This window comes from Aristolochia californica, unplaced genomic scaffold (assembly GCF_029961685.1).
Source record: "Aristolochia californica isolate CCGP_79_NKW_82.1479 unplaced genomic scaffold, dmAriCali1.0.hap1 SCAF_4, whole genome shotgun sequence".
In the NCBI taxonomy this organism is placed as follows: domain Eukaryota; kingdom Viridiplantae; phylum Streptophyta; class Magnoliopsida; order Piperales; family Aristolochiaceae; genus Aristolochia; species Aristolochia californica.
The window spans coordinates 25,886,578-25,897,529 of NW_027182103.1; the positions used below are offsets into that span (position 1 = coordinate 25,886,578).

Below are 10,952 nucleotides of genomic sequence, written 5' to 3' on the forward strand. Positions count from 1 at the left end.
TACTTTTTCAAGTCACTAGATTTCCTTCCTCAGATGTACAAGAACCTCTTTCTTTCTCTTTCCTTCAAATATCTAATTATCATGTGATTTGCATATCCAAATGAATTTTCCCAGGATTTTTCATGAATCTTCTCACCAGGTAACAACATATGAAATGGTACGTCGAGTTATAGTTGTTGGCAGAGGTGGCGTCTCAAGATGGGGGGTGGGGGTGAATTTAGTGCTTATTAAAAATTTAAGTGTTAATGTAATTAAGAAATGTAAATGTAAAAAATAAAACAAAAAAACCATAACATAAAGATTTATTGATGTTCCCCTAGTGATAGTCACCCCTCAAGAACTCTAACTTGAAAAATTCATTAATCCTCATAGTAATCATGAAAGGATTCACGGTTCCGTTGTGCCCAACCAGTGCAATCTCCAATTGTTCACCCAAATCTCTCTTCAAGAAATAGATCTTGTACTTGAACTGTGATCTTGACACAAACATAAAACATTTTTCGTTTATACATTTTTCTTATGGTTTCCTGTTATACATACTGCATATAGATCTTGGATATGAACTGTAATCTTGTTGTAATTCGTCGTCGCTGCAGGGGAAGTTTCAAAATAAGCGGCGATATCTATGGCAGAATTGCAGCACATCTATCAGATAAAGCATGCCCGAGGATACTTCAAGAGGCCACTACTCTAAAGCCATTTCTTCACTTTGAAAAGCTACCAAAAGCTGCCGCATGGCCAAGAAACTTTGCAATCTCACCCCCCACTGATGACAACATTTCACTGTATTTCTTTCCAGAAACTGAAAGGTACTTCCATTGCTTGTGTTCATTGAAGGGCACACAGTATTTCTTTGCTAGTTCTTTCCTTGAATCTGGGATTCCCACTTTCCGTGCTAGGGATGAGAATCTGTACAATGACCTGCTCGATGAAACTATGTCCAGAGAATTGGTGTTGAGAGCATCAGTTGGCCGCACTGAGCTTCTCATTTTCACTTCCCTTGAACTGCCCCAGAGCTACTGGAGTAAGCACTCTTTCTACATTGGCAGACGCCATATCACTACCAGCTCCCAGTTCTTACCGTTTCTGCACTAATATTTAAATGACATTCAGGGATCTTCGGCAAGTGCTATTTGTGGGGGTTATTCAGGGAAAGACAGAACCCACTCCCCAAGGCCTCTCTGATCATAAACTTAAGCAACGATGAAGAAGACTCAAAGGGAAGAAGCGATAGGTTACAGAACAAAAGCAGCCGTCTTTCTACTTACCCCGTCAGTGACGGGCAATATGGATCCTCACAAACCATTCATCCAGCACGTAATCTGAGAATTGGAGATGTCAGAAACCTGTCTTCATTGCAGACTGACAGGTTTCCCCAACCAGCTTTCAGATCCTATTCTCAAAGCTATGATGCACCAACACCATTGGCCAGGCTGGACGTTGGGACTAACTCGAGGGCAACACAGCTGACAAATCTGCAGCTTCATGGTGATACAACAGTACGTGAAAGAGAGAAATTGCTGAACAATCGTACTACCACTGATTTGGTCCTGTTTCCCCTGGAGGCAGAGATGATGACAGCTCCACCTGGGAAACGAGGACCTATGGAAGCAAAAAGATGAGTTGATGCCGCATGAGATGGGAGAGATGGTCAATCAAAAAGCTACTTTTGTATGGCATTTTCCCTATGCTTATTAAGTATTAATACCGATTACATCAGTGACAAACAAAGAGCATGTGAAAGTTGGTTTTAAGATTTAACTTCTAGAGAGCATGGAAATTGGACCAAATTGGAATATTCTAGTTTGAATTTGCAGGTTGTATAGGATTTTAGTCCCCATGAATCATGTAAGGGAGTTGGTGTGGAACTCATTCACATGGTTACCATTGATGCTGGCATGCTTTGCAGGTTGGATTTGCATCATCTGTGAGAGGCTGCCCTCATGTGGGGTTACTATCTATACCAATTAAATAACTTGTATAGATCATTTAATTTGCAGCAACCTGGTATCGCCTCCTTGAATAATATAGAAAAATTTTTAAAATTAAAATATTTATTAAAAACTATCAACCTATCAATAAGATTAGAAAGAAGGGGAGGGGAAAACTGTGTTTTTGTCCTAAATTTTGTAAAAGAGATGCACTTGATGAGGGTGGCATCGCTTTTGTTCTTCTAACTTCACATAGAAACTGAAAACAAATTCAATTAATTTTTCATAGCTAAAATTTACTACTTTGCTAAATGACAGTTAACAAAGGAGAAGAAAGAGATTGGGCTATGGATTTGGGAAAGAATGTTAAGGTATTGTAAGTTTGATATTATTGAACTAAAATTCTAAAAGTATCCTTCCCCTAATTGGGTAATCAAATACAAAATAATCATACCAAAGTGTTTTATTTAATAATAGTAAACATATAAAATTACTTGAATATTTAATTGGCTAGCGCCAACGATTGTCTTGTCTTATGAGTGTCGCTTGAAAGAAAGTTCCTACTTCTCTAGAGACTCTACCCTCATCGTCATACTCAAATTGATGTGTACCTAAGGGTATTCTGCATCTCAATGTCTTAATAAGACTCAATATTACAGGTTTCAATCCATCCACTTTTTATTTCTATTGAAATTTCACCTTGCCACCTCCACTTAGATATGTTGGGTTGTCGCTACCAATGACTCATTTAATTTCCTTTAATTAATTTGACCCCTTTTGAAGCATTTTAAATTTGTTTCTTTATAATCCTTTAATCAAACAATTGACCAAGTGAGGTTACTCACAATTATATATGTGAGTTCTCTATCTTCAAAAGACTTGGAATTGAGGCTTTCATTTTTAGTCCAAGCAATCCTTAACTGGTTATCAATTAATCAAGATAAAAAAATAGGGTTGCTTGTCTTTGGAATCAATGGTAATAAATCCATAAGTTGTTTGGCTCCTCCTCTGACCATTTTTAAAGTTATTATTTCAGCTTCTATGGTGTATCTTGTAATCAAGGATAACTTTATAAAGTTTTAGGTGACAACACTTTCATCTATTGCAAACACAAATAGACCAATACACCTAGTGTCTTTAAATGTTATATCCAGTTGGCATCACTATCCCATATTATACTTTGTCAGCAAAATTATCCCATATTATACTTTATCGGCAAAAAATTATCCCATATTATAGACAGGTTTGCACTCATAAAATGTACAAGGAAAGAGTGATCAGTTTGCGCAACACTTATGTAGCATTATGATCCATTTTCCATAATTTCAAGCAAGAGAAAGAAGAAAGAAAAAAAGAACAGAAGGGAAAAAGAGCTCTCGGGTAGAAAGAAGAAAAAATAAAAGAGAAAAGAGAGGTGGCACCAAGCAAAGAGAGAGAGAGAGATTAACTTAAGGATGAGATGTGTAAATTGATTAATTCCAAATTACAACACCTCTATTTATAGTAAAGGAAGAGGTAGAGTCCTTATACAATTAGTCTTTCAATCCTAATTATATTCCAACTCTAACTCTCTAAGATAAGTCTATTCAAACCAATCTACTAGAAGACTAATATGAGTTGAACTAGAACTTTTTCTTCATTCACGTGAATACAAGGGAGGACACCAACTCGTGGCCTTATCCTTGTGGGTTCCTCATGATCTTCCAGCTCATCTTGATAAGGTTGCCAGCTCGTGATATATTTTTGGGTCCCACATGATCTTCATGTTTTTTAACTCAATTCTGCTTGTGCTACTTAATTCCTTAACTCGTGCTTGCTTGGGTGAGGATTCTTCTTGGTGTCCCATGTCCTCATGGTGGGTCCCTCCTGCTCAAGCACCATGATGGGTCCCACATTGTAACACTCCCCCTCAAGCTGGGGGTGAGAAGACATCATAAATGCCCAACTTGCTGCATATGGTAGACATAATCTTGTGAGTGACCGGCTTGGTGAGAATATCTGCAACTTGACTTTGTGTTGATATATGCTTCAGAGATGGGAAACTAGCTTGGAATATTTCTCGTATAAAATGGCAATCCACTTCAATATGCTTTGTTATTTCATAGAAGACTGGATTCGATCTAATGTGTATTGTTGCTTGATTGTCATAGTATAGATCTATTGGAGCTTCTTTGTAGAATCCCCACTCAGTGAGAAGAGCTCTTATCCATATGAGTTCGCTAACAGTGTGTGCCATTGCCTTGTATTTTGCTTCTGCACTAGATCGTGCTACTACATTTTGCTTCTTGCTTTTCCATGTAACCAAATTCCCTCCAACCATCGTACAAAATCCCGAAGTAGATTTTCTGTCATTTGGAGATCCGGTCTAGTCTGCATCTGAGAATCCTTCGATGTTGAAGTGACCATGGTTTTTATAAAGAAGCCCCTTTCCTGGAGCTCCTTTCAGATATCGTAGTATTCTTTCAAGTGCTTGCCAATGACTAAGTTATGGCTTGTGCATGTATTGACTTACCACACTTACTGTATATGAAATATCCAGCCTTGTAACACACAGGTAAATAAGTCGTCCCACTAGTCTTTGATATTTCCCAATATCTACATCTTCTCCAGTGCCTCCACATAATTTTGTATTTGAGTCCATAGGAGTGTCTGCTGGTTTGCATCCCATCATTCTTGTCTCCTCTAGTAGATCAAGGGCATACTTCCTTTGGGATAACAGAATCCCATGTCTGGATTGTAATACTTCAATACCCAAAAAATATTTGAGTAGTCCAAGATCCTCCGTTTTGAATTCAACACATATTTTCTCCTTTGTTTTCTGGATGCCCTCGGAATCGCACCCAGATAAAATAATATTATCAACATATACAGCCAGAATCACCATACCTCTCGGTGTATTTTCTATAAATACTGAGTGATCTCTAGAGCATTTGTGAAAGCCGACCCTTATGATGGCTTGACTAAATTTCTTAAACCATGCCCGAGGGGACTGCTTTAGACCATATAAAGAATTTTTTAGGCTGCTTACCGACTCCCCCTCAACCACATACCCAGGTGGTTGTTGCATGTAAATTTCTTCTTTAATATCACCATTAAGAAATGCAATTTTCACATCAAGTTGATGGTAAGAATTTTTAGCTAGAAAAGTTTTTTCGAGGAAACATGAGGCACTAATGGTCTATTTACAACAAAAGAGAATAAAAAATAGAGGAAATATAAAATATATTCAAATTGAAATATTATACTTAAATTTAAAAAAACACACTAAATAATATCCAAACATCGAGCAACCTTGGAAACAAGCGCAAACTCAAAGTAATGCCTTACAAAACAATACATAACTCCTTATATAGAAAGAGCAAGACGGAAAAGTACAAGACGAATTTGATAACATTTAAAATCCACCAATAGAAACTATGAAAGACGCCTCTATAATTGAGGTGGCTGAACAAATCCTCCATTATTGAGGACAGCTGGATTGTTTTGGGCGTTGATAGAAGTTTGGCCCTTAATTTGTAATTGTTGAACATATTCTTGGGTTCATAATAAACCTTTGAGATTTTTTGTCCCAATAAATTCTCATTATGGAGAATATTAGACTTAATTTTTGCGAACTTTGTATCAATTTATGGAAAAATGTTCCACTACCTTACATGGAAGATTCTCTATAAAATTGGCAGTCCTTCTTGAATGAAGGATGTGTTACAGTCCCATCACAAAATCCAGGGGATGGTGAAAGTCATAAATAATATGGACAAATCTGCATCTATTGGGATTTTCCCCAAATCTTTACGCTCAGGATTGGATTTAGTCCCAAATTTAAATTGAGCCTGAATGGGCTCTGGGAGAACCTCAATGGGTGGCCCAAATTTTGTCCACCAATTAAATACCTTCTCAGAACATCCTTGGCCCTTTGGAAAAACCTGGAATGCCTATGATTGGGGTTTTGATAATAGAATGTATTGAACCATGCATCAATGTAGTCCCAATTATGGATTAGTTCGTATAGGATTAGACCCCTTGATACGAATCAACCAAAGTTTACCTTTCATAGTAGCTATTGTAGATAACTCAGTGAAGAATAATTTTGAAAAGGCCCTACTCAAAGGAGTTGGAGCCAACTTAGGATTAGGCCCAGTCTCCTTTACAACTTGGCCCAATCTACAAATAGATTTAGATGACAAGCATATCCAAGATACCTTGTCCCTAAAATTCTACACAGATAACTAGTAGAAAAATGACATTCAACCAGGAAGAAGAGTAATGCATATGTCTAGTTGCAAGAGGAATCAATACAAGAAAGGTTCCAGTTAAGGATTCAAAGAAAATCATGGAACTATCCAAAAATATTGGATATTCTGAAAATTTGACCATAGAAGAACTCGACCCTAGGGAGTTAACATGGTCAACAGAATGGGTAGTCCAACCTATGGCTCCTAGACACCTTCCCCTCTCCTGAAAAACCATAAGGGAGATAGAAGGAAAACTAGTGATTACAAACACTAAGCCCAACTTTTCCCTCGAACAGGATAGGCCCTCTACCTCTTCTAGTAGAGCCTCCACCAGTTCCCAATTCGAAGGAATAGGCAACCCAAGGCCCAACCAAACCTTAGAGTCTTATGGAAAGACCATTACCAGGTTAGAAAATGCTATTGACAATCTACAACAAAAAGTTAATTTCCTCTATAATGAACATAGACATAGAGAAATAATAAAATGTCAAACTATCCTAGAAAATATTGTAGAAAAAATTGACAATGGAAATAGTCCTATTTTCTTTAAAGAATTAACAGAACTAAAAAAACTTTTAGATAATCTAAACAAAGATAAAATGCAAGAACTCCTAAGCGAAGTCTTAGCATTAAAAGAACATTTAGGTTCTTCTTCTAGTCCATCAACGTATAAAACCCCTTTTACACCTTGGACACCAGAATGATCTATAGGTGGAAACTATTAGATCGCCTAGAATTTTGTAGAGAAAGCCTAGCTCTCGCTCTACAACAAAGAGATACTCTTCAACCTGAAGATGACACATTCCCATCCCAAGTGATGTATCATTATTCGTGGATGAGATATAATGATTGCGTCTAAAAATTTAGACGCAAGATCAAAATAATTAAACAAAAGCTTTATAAAAATGATCAATAGAGAAAGACTATTAGATCGTTTAAGAATAGCATGAGTAGAAAGAATTCATGTTCTGCAAAACAGAGATAATCTTCGACCAACAGAAGATACAATGATTGCTCACATCGAGTTTCATTCTGAATGGACAAGAATCAACAACAGAGCTCACACACTACAATGCATAATCTTGAGAATACAAAGAGAGCTTCAAGAAATATCTCTTTAAAAATGAATGATTTTTTCTATGTAACTGATATTGAAACTCCATTACCTTTAGGCCTTTCTGACATTACCGGTGGCTTAAAAACCTAGTGTACATTGCACCTTGCATAGCAAGTAGAAGAAAAGATCTAGAACCTTTTGCCTTTAGGATTGCTTCAAAAGCATCTTCCTCTACTGATGATGAAGTTTATGCATAATATAATACTTTCAGTCGCCAATCGATTTATTATGTTCAAGAGGAAAAAACCTTCCTCTAGTAAACAAAAAGAGCAACAAGATAGTGAACCAGAGGCATGGGACTCTGACAAAGTTGCAATAGAAAATACCAAGAAAAAAGACTACTCTGCTAAAGACAAAAAGGAAAATTATCTTTGTAAAAGATTTAGGGTGCTTCGAAGAGGCAACACCAGCTAACATGAAGTAGAAACATCAAGGGTACATGATACCTATATGACAGACAATTTCCACCACAAAACAACGGATTATTCTTGAGAAAGAGAAAGTTTTTCCCACTCTAAAATCTTGTTGGGAGGACAAAGGTATTCGATAAAATACACAAATGTCGATCCTTCCCATGCTACTAAAGGACATCAATCCATAGATAGCATAAACCCATTGGGATTTTATCTCAACTTGGATTGTTCCAAGGATGGAAAAAAAGTCCTCAAAGAATGGGAAAGAAGTATCAGCAATGCTGCTAATAAGCATGAATCATGGGACAAAGATTCTGCATTTAACTTATTACCCATGCCCTACAGGGTCATGTAGCTCATTGGTGGGACAATCTTCTCGAAGACCAAAAAATAGCTACATCAACATCTATAGCCTCAATACTAAAAGGATTAGTGGCTAAGATATCAAAATAATTCTAGGAATACATCCAGCCCTAGAAGCTCGTAATGAGTATATTAAACAAAGAAAACATTTAGAAACTCTTCAAAAACTAAATAAGTTACAGATTTGTAACATCTATTTTTATGAGAAGTATTACTACAAATTTGCAAGTTACTTCTATAAACTACAAAAAGATGATAAAAAACCCTATCTACCCATCTTTTATTCAAAATTGCTAGAACCTTTTGCGACTATTTTCAAAAAAGACTACATTGCAAAATATTGGTAAAACAACCCAGAGTTTCCTACTTTAACCATGGACGCTTTCCTAGGTTTTTATACTTTTGGAAGAAGACACAAGTTTGTACAAGACATGTTGGCAAATCTCTGTGAAACTCAAAAACTACAAAAGAAAAGTAGTAAAGCTTATAAGAAAACATTATGTTGTTCCAACCAGAACAAAATTGTAGGAGCTTATGGTTGGAAAACCTATAACCAAAAGCAAAGAAAATATCCTAAAAAATTTCATAAGAAAAAATTTAGGATACAAAGTAGTTCAAAATCTAGGTATACTCCAAAAAAAGATACTTTAGGAAAAGAACAAACTCTGGCCCAACCACATCCAGTAAAGGGTCAAATGCATATTGCTAGAAGGGGAAACCCCCGAGCAAGTGTAAATGTTGGATATGCCAGAAAGAAGGACACCAAACAAGGAGACAATATACATTAATATTTGGCCTGCTTTCGAGGTTTTCTTCAAGAATGGAATTTGGCCCAACCAACCTCTACAAATATCTTTGGCCAAGATAAACAGAAAGAAGCATTAATAACTACCATATGCATTGTTAACATTAAAAAAATATTGAAGTTGCTAAGACTCACCTTCTTAGCTCTTCCGCGGTTCCCACTTTTGATGATGTATGTGCTACACTTCTCTGTATTCCAGACGCTTCTCCCTCTACTACTGAAATACCATTCGCTATGTACTTTGGACAGAGGGGAACACCATATGACCAAGGCCGAGGCCGAGGCAGATTTTATAGAGGAGGAAGAGGAAGAGGTGGAAGTACTGGTTTTGACCGAATAGATGGGAAGGGATGCACCCATTGTAAGGAATATGGCCACACTAGAGACACATGCTTTCACCTAAAGGAATGCTCTATATGTGGTTGATTGGGTCACTCTCGAGAAATATGTTTTAAGGCTAATTAGAATAAGGCTAACCAAGCCATAGTAATGTTGAATTTATATAAAAGTAAAATACTTCATTGACATCAATAACTTGTTGTAATCAAAGTATATGAATCTCTATTTATAATAGAGGAACGTAGTAGAGTCCAATTACAATAAAACTACCCGTGTCCTAATTACACCCAAACTCTAACACTTAAAGATAAGTCCTAACATAATTAAATAACTCAATATAGATGAAAGACAAACATAACTCAAACTAAAACTCTTCTTTGACGTGACCATAAGATGACATACTTTTGTGAGTCCTTCTTGATCTTCCAACTGATGTGATAAGGATGCTAGCTCAAGGTAATCATTGTGGGTCCTACTTCTTATACCCATCTTGTGGGCCTTCCTTGGTCGTGTGGGCTTGAGCTTATCTTCGAACACTACCCCTCAAGCTGGGGGTGAGAGAACAACATGAACTCCCAGCTTGCTGCAAATGATGTATAGATTATTTTTGTATAAAATGGCACATCTTCCAATATTCCCTCTCACGCTGTTGCATCCTTCCATGAGGCCCTACTAGCATAATATAAGTGAGATTAAAAATCACTCCTAGCTGGTAAGCCATTGTTTCATACTCCAGTCCTAATGCTGGATGTAGGGCACACTCCATCTTCTATCGGTAGTGTGTCTATCGGCATTGCTCTGAGGTGTCCACCACCGTGTCCTTCCATAGGTCAACGACGCTCAAGTGGTAGGAGTAATAAAAGCCAGTACAGGGGGGGGGGGGGGGGGGATAACATAGATGTAATAATAAGTTCCTCTGTCATGGACTCCCAACCACAAATAATTTTGATATTTTTTACGGGATGAAGTTCCTCTGTCATGGACTCCCAACCAAAAATAATTTTGATATTTTTGACGGGGTAAAATAAATGATGATATGAGTCCACCACTTCTTCAATAATAATGTCCCCCAAGAGACATAATAGTTGCAGGTGAATATAACACGACCATCTTCCAACACATATAACATGAACCAAAATAATAAAACTTGTACGACCCATGAAATAATCATAATCTGATATAAATATTTTTTCTTAGATGCAAAAGCTTCAAATTTTGTGCTCCCCTTTTGTTGAATATTTTGGTCACATAAACTCACCCACAACATATGGAATAAATTATAGCCCCTCAAGCTGGGAGGTAATGGCAGCGATCCCAGCTTGAACCAAATATCATAGATGTAGCAATAGGCCCAAATAACATAGATGTATAAATAAGCCCTCAAACCAAGGAGAAGTGACATATTTTCTGATATATCAACTCAAAAAGTGGCACAAAATAATTGGCTTAAATTCGGATTATCAATGTAATAGAATACCAGCATGACCTTTGATTCTTCCAATGGGAATATTTCTTTAAATATAGATCAGATTAACATGAAATTTTCTCAGTATAAAAGTAGACTTAAATACCTTTCATCAAAGTGTAACTTCACTTCATAAAATATAATTATCAGAAGATAAATAATCTGATAGATTTTGGTCTCTGTCATCTGGCCGAACAAAGTAATGTTTCTCCTTTTTTTCCAGAATGACCATCGACTCTTCCAAGTATAATATCTCCTTATAAAAAAATCATACCAAGAATTGGTTG

General features: G+C 36.7%; 1 long non-coding RNA gene across 1 annotated transcript; it reads left to right on the forward strand.

Annotated features, from left to right (window-relative positions):
- The first annotated feature begins 722 nt into the window (after positions 1-722).
- LOC137962256 (uncharacterized) lies at positions 723-1,175 on the forward strand. Its single transcript, XR_011115115.1, has 3 exons — positions 723-809; positions 900-1,024; positions 1,114-1,175. It is a non-coding gene; the product is annotated as an uncharacterized lncRNA (long non-coding RNA).
- Positions 1,176-10,952: the final 9,777 nt, after the last annotated feature.